This window comes from Notechis scutatus, chromosome 2 (genome assembly GCF_049901735.1).
Source record: "Notechis scutatus isolate UNSWTSFEM ecotype Mainland chromosome 2, rNotScu1.2, whole genome shotgun sequence".
NCBI classification, from domain to species: domain Eukaryota; kingdom Metazoa; phylum Chordata; class Lepidosauria; order Squamata; family Elapidae; genus Notechis; species Notechis scutatus.
Window position 1 is genome coordinate 250,457,294 of NC_142010.1, and position 16,938 is coordinate 250,474,231.

The following is a 16,938-nucleotide window of genomic DNA, read 5'->3' on the forward strand; positions in this document are numbered from 1 at the left end:
ATTTTTCACATTGATAACCATAGCAGCATCTCCATGACACATGACCAAAATTCAGATGCTTGGCAACTGACTCATATTTATGATGGTTGTAATGTCCCGGGGTCATATAATCACCTTTTGCAACCTTCTGACAAGCAAAGTCAATGGGAAAGCCAGCTTCACTTAACGACTGTGTTACTAACTTAATAATTGCAGTGATTCACTTAACAACTATGGCAAGAAATGTCGTAAAATGGGGCAAAACTCACTTAACAACCATCTCGCTTAGCAAGAAAATTCTGGACTTAATTCTGATTGAAAGTTGAGGTCTACGTGCATAAGTATCTGTCCAGTTTACTCCCATGTGAAATCCCCTTCTTTCCAAATGTTATTTCGGTCTTTTTCTTTCCCTAATGGAAAGATTTCCTTTCTAGTGAGAAGATGTGGGGACTTTTAGTATTTTCTTGAAAGAGAAAAGAGAAAAGAGAAAATAGGAGGAACTGATACAGTTTTTTCTCTCCTCCTCCTTCTTTTCCAGCTGGGAGAATGGGAAGGCAGCATCAATATCTTCAAAGGTTACAAAAGAGCTTTTGGAAAAACCTCTAATCACACACTAGCAAATAATTTTCCTCATCTTGTTCATCAGTTGTTAATTATGACAAAGTTGCATTAGATTTTCAAGTCATTTTTAAAGAACTGGAAAGTATGGAATCTTAAAGACTAATAAATATATTATGTTCTAAGCTTCTATGTACTGCAACTACAGCATCCATTATTATTTGCAATACCAATACTGTAAATACTTTTTGTTTATGTCTTTCTCTTCTTTTCATTTCTTCCTTAATTGTGTCTACATTGTGGATTGGAAGCTAGCTTCATTTTGTGTATGTATGCATGTATGTATGTATAAATGTGTGTGTAGTACCAGTTTCATTATTATTAAAATAATAATTCTCAGTAACTTTAAATATTGTCATTTGATTCCGTGGGGAGGGTTTCCCGACTTTTTAACTTATTTGGAACATAACCAAATATATACTTCCCCATGCACATTTATTAAATCCATGTGCTATTCTTTGGATGCCCCTGTATCATGTTCATGTGTGCATGCACTGTGTGATTTTATTTTTATTGGTGTTTGTACAATACTTTTGTGGTCTTGCTGATGAAAGGTACTGTATTTAGTTAGACTGGAATAGACACAGTAAATCTGACAAACCCATCAATGACTTGTTGCTATTGAATTCCGTTGACTTAGCAAAGAGCTGCTCCTGTCCGAGTTCCTCCTTTGGCACTTCATTTGTCAGCAAAATGGAATTTATCATTTGCTATGTAGCATGGCTTTTTTGTGTGTGAAATTAAAGTCCCCAATCAAGAATCATGGATGTTTAAAAATTCCAGGAAACTTCGAGCAGATATATGGTGATTAGCTTGGATTCTGGCTCACCTTTATTTAGACAAATATCTGATAGTGTGCCAATGTCAAGACATTCAATTTGCACACTTGGAAAGAAAGTTGGCTTGGAGACTAACGGGGACTTGGAAGGCAGTGGAAAGAACATTTGTTCTTTCTCTCTCACTCCCTTTTTCTACCCCCATCTCCCACTCCTTATTCATATCTCTAAGAATTTCTGTTTTAGATCTGGTCATCTTAAATTTTCAAAGGGGTTCCCTTTGAAAATGGTTTAGAAACATCATTTAACTGAGAACAACATGACTGTGAGATTGGTGGCTCAGTAAGAACATTATAAACATGGCAATGCTTCACTATTAGGCCCATACTCAAAGAGCTAGTTTTAAATTTGGATGGTCTTCATAGCATAGGCCGAAGCCAGAAAAATGATTTATATATATATGTATATATCTTCCTAAACAGATAATCCTCCATAATCCTCAGAAGTTCTTCTCTAGATGTTCCATTAATGAATTGCAATGGGTGGGTCATAAAGAAAAGGATGTGCTGCACCAGCTCTGAAATGTACTGTACCGAGAAACTTGGCTAGTATACATTGTAGGGGGCTGTTCAGAGTTGGACAGACATATCTCCATTTCACATTCCTTTATATGTGCTTCAGCCTCTTATTACGTTGAGTCATAATATGATCATTTCTGCCCAGGATTTTCACCTGAATGTTGAGTTAATGTTTCTGACTTACCATCTTGAAAACATCTTGATATAGAACAGCCTAAGAATATTAGAACTCAACACCAAACCAAAGGAAAGTCAATGAAACAATTAAAAAGTTCAGGTGAGGTGAATAGCTTTAAGGAGAAATTGAAGAAGAAATTGTAGGAGATGACCAGGCTGAGCCTGTGGGAGGGGTCAAACGCATCATCAATCATGAGTCTGCACACCCGCAAGAGATTGAAGTTCAGCCCATCTTGAATTCCTTCTTAACTTCCGTTTATTTCCTTTGATTGTTAGTAGTTCAGATTCTTATAGAGAGCTTAAGCTTACAATAAATTTTATACTCATTTGAACTGCCTGAATCTCCTGATTTTTCTGGCACTTGACAGCAATCTGTTATTTCAAATATGTAGAATATTAAAGCACATTTACAATCTGCCTCAGCAAGTAGCAGCTGCTGGCTAATTTAGGGCTTGGAAGTGATGCAGATCAGATCTGGTTAGTATTTAGGCAACAGATCTCTTGGGAATTCCAAATTAGACTAAGAATTTGAAAAAGCTTTCTAAGGCAAATGGAAACCATTTGATATGGATGCCAAGAAACGTGTGTAGATGTGTTGGTCAGTCTGAAAGAGATTTTAGCTTCACCTTCATGCTTAAAATATTCAGCATGGCATGTATGTTTTATGAAAATTGTAAGTGGAGGATTGGTCATTTATGTAATAATAAACACTATGCTTCATACACTTATGTTAATATGCAAAAAGATATATTGAGAGAATATGCATACACAGTCTATGTTTTTAAAAATGTATTGAAATAGGACATAGTTGTGCTGGATGTATAAAAACTAGTATCCATTTATGGCTTTGGTTGTTAATATTTTTATGATACATGTGGTATTTTGATATCGTTGAAAGAAGCCACCATTAAAAAAAATCAAATTCATCCATTTTACTGGCTAGATTGTGCTAAACACACAGCAGCTAGTACATAATACTACATTTAAATGAATGCCATCTTTAGTTACATATTTGTATAGCTAAGAATGGGAAATATTTTTCAGGGTTAAGATATTTAGTCCATGGAATGTAAATATCAAATATTGCACGTGATAAAAGTTAGGGATGGGCAATGGACAGATACCTTTCTTATCCAAATCAAAATCTATGATTTGGAAATACAAATTCCCAGTTGGGTTTCTGGCAGTATTCCTTTACTAAAGCTTCTGAATAAAGCCCCCTGAAGTGTGCTAGTGTGCTACTGAGCTCCTTTATCATCCAAATCATTGTTGCCTGATTGGTAGGTTTTTATCTATTTCGTTGTTTATTGGGTATAAACTTCCATTGTGTTTATTTTGGAATTATAGAATCCTGAAGTCGAAGGGGTGATTTAGGCCATTGCATTCAACCTTTGACTCTGTGCAGGAAATCAGATTAAAGCTTTCCAGACAAATGGAAGTGTACCCTTCACTTGAAGACAGCCAAGGAAAGGGAGCCACCATCTCTCTGCATAATTGGTTCCACTGTCAAACTGCTCTTATTTTTAGAAAGGTTTGCTTTTCCCTAACCTTCCACTGAAATTTGCTTTCCTGTAACTTAAATCCATGACTCCATGGATTTAAATTCTCTACATTGGTATGACAGAAAATCTTTCAAATATTTTTGAGTGTTTGAAGAGTGTTGGCCTACTGTCCCCTAATCATTTTTTCTCATAGCTAAACATGTCAAGTTTTTTCAACCTCCCTATGGGCCCTTCATAATCTCCCATCATCTCTGTTGCCCTTCTGTGAATCTCTTCCAATTTATCTGGGATTTCTTAAGACATTTTCAGCCCATTTGTGGAGCATATCAAGACTATTCTGAATTAGGGGAGTTCCGGTTTTGCTAGGCTTCGGTGGCGGCGGGGTTTCGCGATCTCTGCGATCCCTGTTGCGCTAGCCGTCTTGGTGCCTCTGATCCCGATGGGTCTGGAGGATAAGGCTGCCCCGTAGAGGCAGCCGAAGATAGGGGGGACCCGGACAGGGGTTTGGGGTTTTCGCAGACCCCTTACCCACCCGGCATAACCCCCTTTTCTCAAGGCGGTGGAGCGGCGGTCAGCAATGGCCGCCACAAAGAAGCCGGCAGCTGGACAAGATTGTGCTGGAGGAAGAAGGAGAAAGTTTTGAAGCGAAAGTTTTTTGGCTGAACTGGGACTATAAGATACATTAAATATCCTGAAAATCCTGATTTTTTGAAAGATACTTTGTTTCCAGAAGAGATTTATAAGCGGCGAGTGAAAGTGCTGAAAGAGAAAGTTTACTCTCCTTCCATACGGAATTAATAAATGGACATTGAAAATCCTGCTATTTTATAGAAGGTAAAAATTTAAAGCTTTTTGTTACAAGTGGGAAGGGAGAGGACAAAAGAATAATTTATATTAAGATTTTGTTGGAGGAGATGCCTGGAAGATTTTGAGATTGGAAGTTAATCGCAATAAGACTTTAAAATACAGAATGGGTTTTTTTTTCCCTTTCCAATTGATATTAACCCAGGAAGAAAAAGTGTGAAGAACTTTGTGCTCTGTTTGGATTGTTTGATGACTTTGGGATTTTGGGGAATTGTTCCAAGCTTTGAATTATCTTGGTTGTTTTAAGAAGAAGAAGAAGAGAAAAAAGAAGAAGAAAAGGTTTATAATGGCTTTATCTGTTGATGAACTGAGAGAGGAATATGGTAAAATAAAGAAAGAAGGTAAAGACGGTGTGAGAGAAATTTTTCGCTTTTTAGAAATGGCACTTGCCACTTATCAGCAAACACAACAAGTGATGGAGGAAGAAGAAGAAGAAGAAGAAGAAGAAGAAGAAGAAGAAGAAGAAGAAGAAGAAGAAGAAGAAGAAGAAGAAGAAGAAGAAGAAGAAGAAGAAGAAGAAGAAGAAGCCATCTTTAACAAGTCTACAAAGTTGATTAAGAAAGGAAGGAGAAAGAGAGGAAGGAAAAAGGACATAAGACTTAAAAAAAACATCCAAGAAAGAGAAAAATAAGATGCAAAATCAATACAATGTTAGAAAGCAAAAGAAAAGAGAAATACAACAGAGAGGGGAAGCTAAGGGGGGTAAAAAGACCAGATGGGATAAGATAGGAAGGAAGAAGGGGGGAAAAGCCACAAAGGTATGAAACAAGATGTGAAAAAGAAATTTTTTTTAGGGATAAAGGGTAATGCATAATTTTGTTTCAAAAGGATTCTGCAAGGTACATAAGATAGTATTGTAGTATTTGTATTAGAAATAGAAAATTAGAATTTTATAAGACTTAAGTAAAGATTAAAACATTAAAGGTTTAATAATGATAGATTTTAAGATTTAATAAAATATTAAAAGGAATGTTTAAAATATTTAGTTTAAGTATAGAGTTTAATTGACTATTGTGTGGATGTTAGTATGAACTTATTATTGTGCTATTTGTTTTTGAAATAGATAATTGGAATGTTATGAGATTCAATGTTTAATTATATATTTAATTACTTTATGGATTTACTATTTTTTTCTTTTTAAAAAAACTTAGTAGGTAGAATGTACTAAGCAGAATCAGATAGGGAACTAGGTGTTACCTTAAATGTTAATTTAGGGGAGCGATGGAAAGGCATCATACTTCGATTAGTGATTTCAGGAGAAATCTTTTTTTTCTACTATAGGGAATGAGATAAATGGATAATTGGAAAAGAATGGACAAAAGATACAAATATAATTATTTAAATTAAGATGAAATAAATAAAATAGAATTAAGAAGAGTGGAGAGCGGGGAGAAGTTATAATGAAGATATAGAAGGGTAAATAAGATAGGTAATGGCATATAAGTTGAACATGAATTTAATTGAAGTCCATACAAAGAGAGGTAATCCGGGGCCAAGCTACTTTTTAAAAAGAAGTTTTATGTTTTTGTGTTTTGTGTGTGTATGTCTGTTTGAGATTTAATAAAACCTTGGAGGAAAGCGAGAGGAGAATAATTGTAAACAAGACAGAGGGAAATATGAATATGATGAGTATAAAATGGATAAATATAGAAGAAATGTAATTGAATAAGAACAAAGAGAAATAATGAGAAATCTGCTAAAAGATATTTAAGTGGAAATGGGATATATCAGAATTATATTGTATAAAACAATGTTTTATCTGCCTTGTAAAAATTTATAATGGAAAGAGGTTTAATGTCTTTAATGTCTAATGATGCTTTGTTTGTCTTTAAAATTAATAAAATTTGTTTCAAAAAAAAAAGACTATTCTGAATTATATTTTGCCTAAGAATAGGCAATACACTTAACAATGTTAATGATTTATGCAGAAATCTTTAGTCTTTAGGGTAGATAAGTAGCTAACGAACTATTGGGATAAAGGATGGTGAAAAATATTATTAGATCATATCTCATGATACCCTTTCCTTTATGGAATACTAAATCAGGTTTTTAGATTAATGGAAGAAAAACACTTTTAGATGTAACATGCTGAATGTGTTTGTTTATCTATTATTTGGAATTTTGGTTCAATTTTCAGTTCGCTCCAAAGAACAAACAAGATTTAATTCTCTTTTCCTTTCCCTTCCTTCCCTTCCTTTTCTTTTCTTTTGGTATAGGTGAATTATTACTTAACTCCCACCAGCTTCTGGGTTATTTGCAAACACAGATGGTTATTATTTATCCATATAAGGTTTTTGGCAAAGAAACAAAGGCCTCAGTAAGAAATGTTGATGCTTGGATAAAATAAATAAGATTTTTTTGTGACTTACTAGTTCACTCGATAATCATGAATTCACTCAAAAATATATTTATGCTTTTTAAGACAGTGGTCCCCAACCTTTCTGGGTCCTATCCTATCCTATCCTATCCTAAATAGTTCTTTCTTTCATTCATCATACTTGTACCTCCTGTATACTGAAAAATTCAGAAATCACCCAGAAGATTTTAAAATATTGCTAAAAATGATACAGGCATACCCATAGAGATACCAGAAGTCAAATGCAACTTTAAGGCTGTTGTTTATTCCAACCCAGCTCTTCTAGTCCCCAAAGGAAAATGACCAACCAGCTATTTGATTGTGTATTTGTTGGTAAGCCTATTGTCTATTAGCTACTCAAGTTCAAGATGTTGCCTATTATTTGAAGACTTACACTTCCAGAAATAACATTCTAATGTAGCAAGCTGAAATTTACAGTTGTTAAGATTACCACCCCAAGGATGTATTGCTTGATGTTTGGAAAAAGCCATCACAGCCTGCTGGCCTGTCATTTTTGTAAGTGTAATTGTATAATTTGGTGAAATAAAGCAAGTCTTACTTGCCTCTGCTTGTCTGACAGCAAGTTTTTTTCAGGACAATATCACTGCAAATAATCCACTTCACCCCCAGTCATTTTGATAAATTGCTTGTGGAAATGTAATTGGCAGTGAGAATGCCAGGGGTCATGTCAGACCTTGCAATTTAGAATTATGCCTGTTATTTAACTTCAAGGGACTCCCAGATTATCTTCCTTGTTGCTCTTGAAACCTGACCTGTCTTGACGCAATCAAACCAAGCCTGCAAGAGTTCAAGAATGAGGAAAACATCCCTGCCCTTGGGTTCAAAATATGGGCTTCTTCTAACTGGGAGAATAATGGGATTTATGTGCAATTTGCTACTATAAAAATAGCCATTGGTCACCTCGTCTCTAGTTCTGAAGTTTGTATGGAAATAGCAGCTTTTGCAAATGTTTTTTATTTGGGCTTCTGGGAGTTTACACCCAGTTTTTATAAATGTTTGGCTTAGTTTTAATGGGTGTTTTAAAACTCACAGCCAGTGTTTGTTTGTTTGTTTTAAAAAAAAATCTAAGCTTTCCCCCCCAAAAAAAGAATGGTTTCCTGGTGCTGTTTCCAAAGCATTTTAAAAATGCAATTTAAAATTTTTGACTTAAAATATCAAAGCACATATAAGTTCTCATAATTGTAGAATACTAAGACAACAGAAACAAAATTAATATTAAATATTCTTTTAGTGGATAATCGGGTTTGTTAAATATCTTACTTAAATGACCCAGAAGACTAGAAATATCTGTAAGTGTTTAGAGACTTGCCAGGAATGCAAAGCTATATTTCCATATTTGGAGAAGCATTTTGAGCAGGGGTGGGATTCTACCGGTTCTGTCTACTTCTGTAGAACCGGTTGTTCTGAAGAGCAGCAAACAGAGAGCATACATAGAACCGGTTCTATGTCTGTTGCTGTTATGGCCACCCACCTACCCGGGCTTTTACCTGACCTTTATTTGCGTTTTCAACCGCAGTTGCTTTGCGTGACACAGCTGCGGTTGAAAAAGCAGGAAAAAAGGGCTTTTCCAACCGCTGCGCACTTGCATGCAGCGCTGCTCAGCAGTCTGGGCAGATGCACGCACACAACGCAGAGCGACAGAACCGGTAGTTATGCCGGTCGGATCCCATCCCTGATTATGAGGGAAATCCTTAGGATTTGGGTAAAAACTTACAGCATTAAGGCATTTCTTCTACTGTGGTCTTAAGCCATGGTAGGTTAAGGTTGTAAGATTTGGGTAAGGAATCCAACTTAGGTAAATAGCTTTCATCTCTTACCTTTCCCAGTCAGGTATGGGAACTTCATAACTCTTGGTAAGAAGAAGAAGGACAGCACATCTACAACAAATAGGGAAAGCCTCAAGGGGATCTTCCTGCTTTGTGTGGAGTAATGCAAAATAGGATTTCAGATTATATGGACAATTCTAATGTTCATATATATATATATGTAGGTCATTTCACAGCAGCAGCTCAGATTTGCTTACATTCCAGACAGTAAGCGAGATGCTCTTCTGGTAATGAAAACATGTCTCCACTTTACACTACGCTGTGTTGTTGGAGGTAGTGGTGGCAGCCTTCCTGAATACCTTTGAACTGTTTTCCTCCTTTCTTTGTTTTTCTAGAAGATAAAATTTTACAGATGCATTTTAAAAGCATCCGGATAATGAGGACCAGTGTTTGCAAAACAAGGAAAACCTTTCTTCGACCTCTACCCCACCGGTTTCAGACAGCCTAACTTCATTAAGAAGGATTTGTACTCCAGCTTAATCTTTGAAACTGTAGAATATGTGTGCCAGAGTGGTGGGTGTTTTACATAGTTTTGATCCTTTCTTGTTGATTTCTAAAGGTCACATCTTAGAGCTGAGAGCTGTTAGTTTGCTGCCCTTTTTTATAGCTTTGTTGACTTTGTCCCCTGAATTCTTGGCACTGGGGAGATGGAGAGATTGGGGGGGGGATTTTAATCGAGACTTGTGCTCAGTTTTACATATGCTATAAGGGATGCGGTGGCTAAGATGCTGAGCTTGTCGATCAAACAGGTCGGCAGTTCGAATCCCTAGTACTGCGTAACAGAGCTCCTGTTACTTGTTCCAGCTTCTGCCAACCTAGAAGTTCGAAAGCATGTAAAAATGCAAGTAGAAAAATAGGGACCACTTTAGTGGGAAGGTGTAATAGCATTCCATGCGCCTTTGGCATTTAGTCATGCCGGCCACATGACCATGGAGATGTCTTCGGACAGCTCTGGCTCTTTGGCTTTGTAATGGAGATAAGCACCGCCCCCTAGAGACAGAAATGACTAGCACATATGTGCGAGGGTAATCTTTACCTTTATACATATGCTCCTAAGATAATATGCTCTTAAGAGTAACCAGGACTGGAGGGGACTGGAGGCTAAAGCATATGAAGAACGGTTGCAGGAACTGGCCATGGCTAAGTCTAGTGAAGAGAAGGACCAAGGGAGACATGATAGCAGTGTTCCAATATCTGAGGGGCTGCCATAGAGAGGAAGGGATCAAGCTATTTTCCAAGGCACCCTAAGGCCAGACAAGGAATAATGGATGACCACAGAGAGATTCAACCAAGAAATAAGGAAAACTTTTCTGACAGTGAGAACAATCAACCAATGGAACAGAAGTTGCCTTTGGAAGTTGTGGGAGCTTCATCACTGGGGGATTTCAGAAGAGATTGGACTGCCATTTATCAGAAATGGTGTAGGGTCTCCTGCTTGGGCGGGGAGTTGGACCAGATTAACAACTCTGTTAATCTAAATCTGAGAATGGTGTCAGTGGTAACCCATGTGGGCATTCTAGCAAATTTAGCACTTGGTGGGTGCTTTAAGGAACACAACAAGCAAAATAAGCTGGGGTTTGGGCTTTTTTTGTATATAAATAAAATTCCCAAATCCACCATCAGGTAATATCATTTTTGGGATCAAACGATATGCATGAAATTACGGGTAAAGTGGTGAAAAAAGAAGGATACTCTTGATACAGCTCCTGGAATTGACATTATGGGATCATTTTAAGGAACAATTCTGGCCCTGTTTGAAAGCAATTGGCAAAAACGTCCCCTTTTAGTCTTTTTTGGAAAGCTCTCTGTGGAAAGTTCTGTCTGTGTGTGCATTTTGGAGAATTAATAGAACACATTTGGGAAAGCTGTACTTCCATTTAAAATATATTACTTCAAAATCTCATAGAACATCCATTAATTTGTGGCAAGGCTTAAAAACTCCTTTAATCTGAGACCACTTCACGGTGACTTCACATCTGTGTAGTTTTCTTGGCAAAGTAAAGAAACTTTTTGCCCCTGCCTTCTTCCAGTCCATTTGGTGGGGAAATTAAAAATTACAATGGGATCCGTTCACCCATTGGCAAAATCCATGCTCTTGGATCTGTGTATGGATAAAAATGTCAGAAGAATAGAGTCATGCTTTGCTTTCAAATGATAGGCAAGGTAAGGTGAGGTCAGGTGAGGCACACCAAGACTGGCCTAAAAACAGCAAGAGAGCAGATGCTGTTGATGGTGGGGAGGTAGGGGAAGAAGGGATTGGAAGACAGAACTCAAATGGCTCACAGTTGATCCCACAACATGTTAGTAGCAGTGCAAATATAGTGAAGGCATGTGGACTTAGAATTCACTCTAATTCTATATAGCAATGGCATTTAGACTTATATACTGCTTCACAGTGCTTTCCAGCCCTCTCTAAGCAGTTTACAGAGACAGCCTATTGCCCCCAACAATCTGGGTCCTCATTTTACCCACCTCAGAAGGATGGAAGGCTGAGTCAACTTTGAGCCTGGTGGGATTCAATTTGCCAAATTGCAGTAGGAGTACCTTGCAGTACTGCACTGTAACCACTGCACCGCTGAGGCATATATCTATCTATCTATCTATCTATCTATCTATCTATCTATCTATCTATCTATCTATCTATCTATCTATCTTTATGTTTTCGCGGGTATTTGTATGTGGATCTTTGGTTATTCGGGTTTTCTCCCGTGTAAAATTGGAAGTATCTTGGCGACGTTTCGATGAAATCTCATTCGTCATCTTCCCTCATTAACAAACGAGTACCTAACATGAAGAATGACACCAGACCCACACCCACGAGAGCCACACAAGATGCTACCACCACACTTCCACGTAGACAGCAGACTCACACCCACACAGATGATGAGACACGACCACTGACCAGAAGCCGTACCGCAGCTACATCACTACCCGCTTCAAACCCCTCCAACCCATACATGAAGCGAACAGACTCCCACCATGAAGATGTGGCATGACCACGAACGCGAAGCCAAACAACAGGATCACAACTCACCAGCTCAAATCCCCCAGCAACTAAGACTAACCTGAGCACAACCAAGCCCCCACCTGAACAGAGCACACCCCCAGACAATCAGAACACAGCCAACCCCCCTCCACCCAATCAGAACACAGCGAAGCCCCCACACAATCAAGTCACACCCCCACTAGCAGTTAAAAGGAAGAAGCAGCTGCAAGCTCACATTACTCCGAGAAGCACAGGGCCGAAAACACAAGCCTGAAGATGACGAATAAGATTTCGTCGAAACGTCGCCAAGTTACTTCCAATTTTACACGGGAGAAAACCCGAATAACCAAAGATCCACACATATATGTGTGTGTGTGTATATATATATTTTCTTAAGTTTTCGCGGGTACTTACATGTATGGTATTCAGCTTTGTTCGGGTATTTCCCCACATCATTATAGTTGTGCTTTTAAAGTTGTAGCAACGTTTCGGCAGAATCTCATCTGCCATCATCAGGCTTCTGTATTGTGTTCGTCTGTGAGTCAGACTTTTACAGTTGTTTCAGTTTTAAATTTGGGGCTAGCATACTGCTGTGCCAGAATGGTTTTTTCTTCATCCTGATTGGTTGGGAGTCTTGGTCTGTGTTTATTGGTCTTGGAGTTTGCTGTGTTCTGCTTGATTGGTGTTTCTGATATCTTCTGTCTGTTTTGTGGCTTTTTTGTGTCTTGATTGGCTGCCAACATTGTGTTCCTGTATTGGAGGCTTTTAGTGCAGCTTGGCTCCGAGTAAATGGACGGCTATCATTTATTAGAAAGCTAGGTTTCATCTGGGTGCCTGGTTGGGGTGTGTTTGAGCTGGAGGTATGAGGGGGGATCTGTTTGTGCCCAGGTGTTGCCTGGCTAGTGGTGTGGAGATTTTTTTGTTTGTGAGTGCAGGCTTCCATGATGGCAGATGAGATTCTGCCGAAACGTTGCTACAACTTTAAAAGCACAACTACAATGACGTGGGAAAATACCCGAACAAAGCTGAATACCATACATGTAAGTACCCGCGAAAACTTAAGAAAATATATGCCCAGTTGCTAGGTGGGTGTGGCTGTGGTCGGCCTCCTGCACCATGGCAGGGGGGCGTTTTCATCCTCCCCGGACTCCAGAGGCTTTCCTTGAGCCTCCAGGAGGGTGAAAATGGCCTCCCCAGACTCCAGAGGTCCTCTGGAGGTTGGAAACGAGCTCATTTCCGGTCTTCTGGAACTTTGCAGGAGGCCCGCTTTTCACTTTTCCTTGAGCCTCCAGGAGGGTGAAACCAAACCCCCCAGGCTCCAGAAGCCCTCTGGAGCCCTGAAATGGGCCTGTTTCCAGCCTTCCGGAACTTCCAGGATGCCTGTTTTTTGCCTTCCCCAGGCTCTGGAAGCTTTCCTCGAGCCTCCGGGAAGGCAAAAACAGCCTCAACGAGCTCCAGAGGCTCTCTAGAGCCACAACCAAAGCAGTAGTCGGATAAAAGAAATCTGTAGAAATGTAATTTGAGAAAATATCTCAGGCTTGACTGTCCCTAGTTCTCTTGTAAGTAAAGCCAGGTAGGAGGAAGATGCTTTCAGACTGGTGAGATTCTGTTACCATTACCCTACAATAAAAGTAATTTAGTATTTCTAACTTTGGTTTTCAAATTTGGTTGACCTCAAAGGTCTGGCCCTTAGGCCTTAAAAACTGCATTTGGAAAGGAGAATGACCCTGAGTCTTTTGTTTTAAAGTGCAACTAAAATAAGTTGAATTAAGTTTCTTTCTGGTTTACATCTGTGGATAGGAGGCCATTATTCCATGGATTTGGAGGTTCTTCTGGGGCAAAGGCGTGAGTGTTCAATATATGCTTGGTTGTATTTTGAAGGGACAAATAGGAGAAAAGGTGATAGAAGGAATAACTTTGAGTGACTGGCAGGGGTGGGATTCTACCAGTTTGCACCTATTCGCTAGAACTGGTTGTTAACATTCTAAGCAGTTTGAGAACTGGTTGTTAGAAGAAATTACTGGCCTAATCCTGTAAGGAAGGCAGGAAGGAAACATTCTGGTGTCGCTTACAGAAACTGCCTCTCCGTTAACCCTTTTTACATTCTTGGCAGGACTAGACTTCCTGCCTCAGGAACTTCTCTGGAGTTTTTTTCCCCCTCCTTTGCTGGTACTTTGTTTGTGTGGAGGGACCATTCAAAGTTACAATGACACTGAAAAAGTGATTTATGACCCTTTTTCACACTTACGACTGTTGCAGCATCCCCACAGTCATGAGAGGCCAGGCGAGGAGATGCGTGCCTTGATGTGAGTGATGTTGAGTTGGCCATGCCCAGCCAGTCACATGACCACCAAGCCATGCCCACCACCTAAGCCACGCCCATAGAACTGGTTGTTAAAAATTTGAATCCCACCCCTGGTGACTGGGAATGTGAAGGGAGACTTTCCCATACTCAGATTGGTGGGAGTATGGAAGAGAAGAAACATCTGAGACCCATACCTCTTCCCCTTCCCCTGCCTGCCCTCCATAGCCACAGCCTGATGGACACGGAGCTTTCTTACCAAGGACAAGATGAGGTCTGCCTTAGGGCCCAGAGGTCTCTACTTACACCTCTGACCCTAAACTTGCTTAGTGTCCTCAGATACATTGGACGACACAGTCTAACCACTTGTATTGAAGTATAATTTGCATCCAAATTTTCTGTAAGTGAGGAAACTGGGACATCACCCTATCCCATATCTGGATAGGGCTGCAAATTCTACCAAGCTGTCTCAAATCCACCAGTCATTTCAAGTGTAGTAAGCTTAAAAGGATTCATTCTTTCTCATCCTAAGAGTTTCCTCACAGCTCGTGGTCTCTGCAGTTGGTCTAATGAACAAATGCTGGACAATCCATTAGTGATTTAAGATTTCTTTGCAGACTTGTTAAAGGACTTTTCTTTTGCCTAGACATCACTGCCTGATTTTGAGGTTCCCCTGCTTTTTATGGCCTCATATATTTTCTCCTTCAGCAAATTTGGGGTTCCTCCTGAAGATGGTACTGCTACCCTCTCTTTGTAACTTGTTACTCGCTCCACAGTAATAATAGAAAAGCAATACTTAGGAACTGGTAAACTGGCCATTTTTGTCTTGGGCAAATTCACAAGTAGGACTTGAAGATATATTAAATAGACTTTGTTGATATCTTTTCTCCAAACCTGGATGTTAATTATGAGGATACTATTCATCATATGTAGCATCCATCGATAGACCCATGTCCCTCTGAAATTCCCCTTCTTTTTTTTTTTATAAAGGGCATACCACCTTTTCCACTTTAATTAGGTCCTGTGTGTAGTCATTTTTTTTGCATCAGTTGACTCAGTCAGCCTCATTGAAGGTCTTTCATTGCTAAGACCACAGGGGAAACAATTGTCCCAATCATTTTCATGTTGAGTCTACATTTTACCATTTAAGAAGCCAAAAGGAGGTGAACGAGACCTTATTTCAGCCTCTGATCTTTCCAAACACATCTGCAAAACATTCTAGAAATCATACCTCTACAACCTTAAACCTTGCTTCTGGTTGTATAGGTTTGTATAGGAGTCAAGCCAAATTTTTGCCTATCTGTAGTGACAGACTTAAAGGCATCCAGTCAGCTTCATGACTGAATAGAGTTTTGATTATATACACTATAACTTCCCACTCCTTCTGCTGATCTTAGCCCAAGTGCTTTTGAATAGGTTTGCATATAATTCTGTGGTTAATTAATAACAGCTTCACAGCATCTTCTCTGTTTTGACTTCTACAGGTCAGCCTCTGTTGGCCTGGCAATTCAGCCCCATTTTTGCTTGATGATCAGGATATTCTGCATTTTGAAGAAGAAATGGAGTAATATCATGCTTTCTCGGGTTCATTAGTCCATTTGTGAATTGCCTGCCCGCCCCTCTGTCTTTTAAATAAATCAATGAGAAATACATCTTTGCACGAATGCCTGCATTCAAGAAGCATGCCAGAATCAATAGTTAATAACTAAGTAATACTTAACAGAGCTCCTCAAAGACAATCTCTGGGCTTGGAGATCTGTGTATTTTTTTTATCATTGTTGTACACTTTGTTTCCAGGGACTGTGGGTCCTTCCTGGGAAAAATGATAAGAAGTCTGAGATTAGGATCTCTCTTCCTCCCTCCCCGCCCCATGTGTATCTTGCTAGCTATCTCTCATCATCTATCTTTCTCTCATGTCATTTATCTAATCATCCTATCTGTGTGTCTGTCTGTCTGTCCGTCCGTCCATCCATCCATCCATCCATCCATCCATCCATCCATCCATCTATCTATCTATCTATCTATCTATCTATCTATCTATCTATCTATCTATCTATCTATCTATCTATCTATCTCTGCCTGCCTGCTTGCCTGTCATCTGTCTTATCTATCTATATCTATTTACCTATCTACTTATCTATCAAACTACCAAACTACAAACCTATTTTGGTTACTTCTTCAGATTCTTGTATGCAAGTTACAAAGAGAGGGTAGCAGTACCATCTTCAGGAGAATCCCAAATTTGCTGAAGGAGAAAATATATGAGGCCATAAAAAGCAGGGGAAACCTCAGAATCAGCCAGTGATGTCTAGACAAGCATACTCAATGATTACATAATACTGAAGGGGACAGGAAATTGAAGAAGTCTGGTAAGGGAATTAAATGGATGCTGTTTAGAGTCATATGGCTGAAGCAATATTATAAGGCATTTTTTTCCCCTTCCATTCAGTCGTGTCCAATTTTTGGAGATTGACTGGATAAATCCCATTACCTCCTTCTTAGAAAGTGACCAGCCCAAAGAAAATCACCCAGCTGGTCCTCACATTTCTAGCCTGATGCCTACTACCAGAATGGGGCAATACACCACAGCCTACTTGCCACAGCTGACTCACCACGGCTGATTTGCCACAGGACAATTCACCACGGCTAACTCACTGCAGGAAATTCAGTGCGGGATAACTCAAGGAGACAAGAGGGACAAGTGATTACACACTCACCCCCACCCCGCAACCTCACCTACCCCAGCCTTGAGGACTTGAGAAGGTTCAAACCTAAAGCAAGACAAGGCCTATTCAATGGTGGGGTTCAATTTTTTTTACTACCGGTTCTGTGGGCGTGGCTTGGTGGGCGTGGCAGGGGAAGGATGCTGTAAAATCTCCAGTCAGAGGTGGTATTTGCCGGTTCTCCGAATTATTCAAAATTTCCGCTACCAGTTCTCCAGAACTGGTCAGAA

General features: G+C 39.3%; 1 protein-coding gene and 1 long non-coding RNA gene across 5 annotated transcripts in view; one reads left to right on the forward strand and one right to left on the reverse strand.

Annotated features, from left to right (window-relative positions):
* CCBE1 (collagen and calcium binding EGF domains 1) overlaps window positions 1-16,938 on the forward strand; it is a 200,355-nt gene that overhangs the window by 136,812 nt on the left and 46,605 nt on the right. The window lies entirely within an intron of this gene.
* Window positions 1-16,938, reverse strand: part of LOC148132596 (uncharacterized) — a 39,420-nt gene that overhangs the window by 11,152 nt on the left and 11,330 nt on the right. The window contains exon 2 of the long non-coding RNA XR_015748267.1: window positions 8,689-9,028. This is a non-coding gene — a long non-coding RNA (uncharacterized LOC148132596). The remainder of the gene's footprint in view (window positions 1-8,688; window positions 9,029-16,938) is intronic.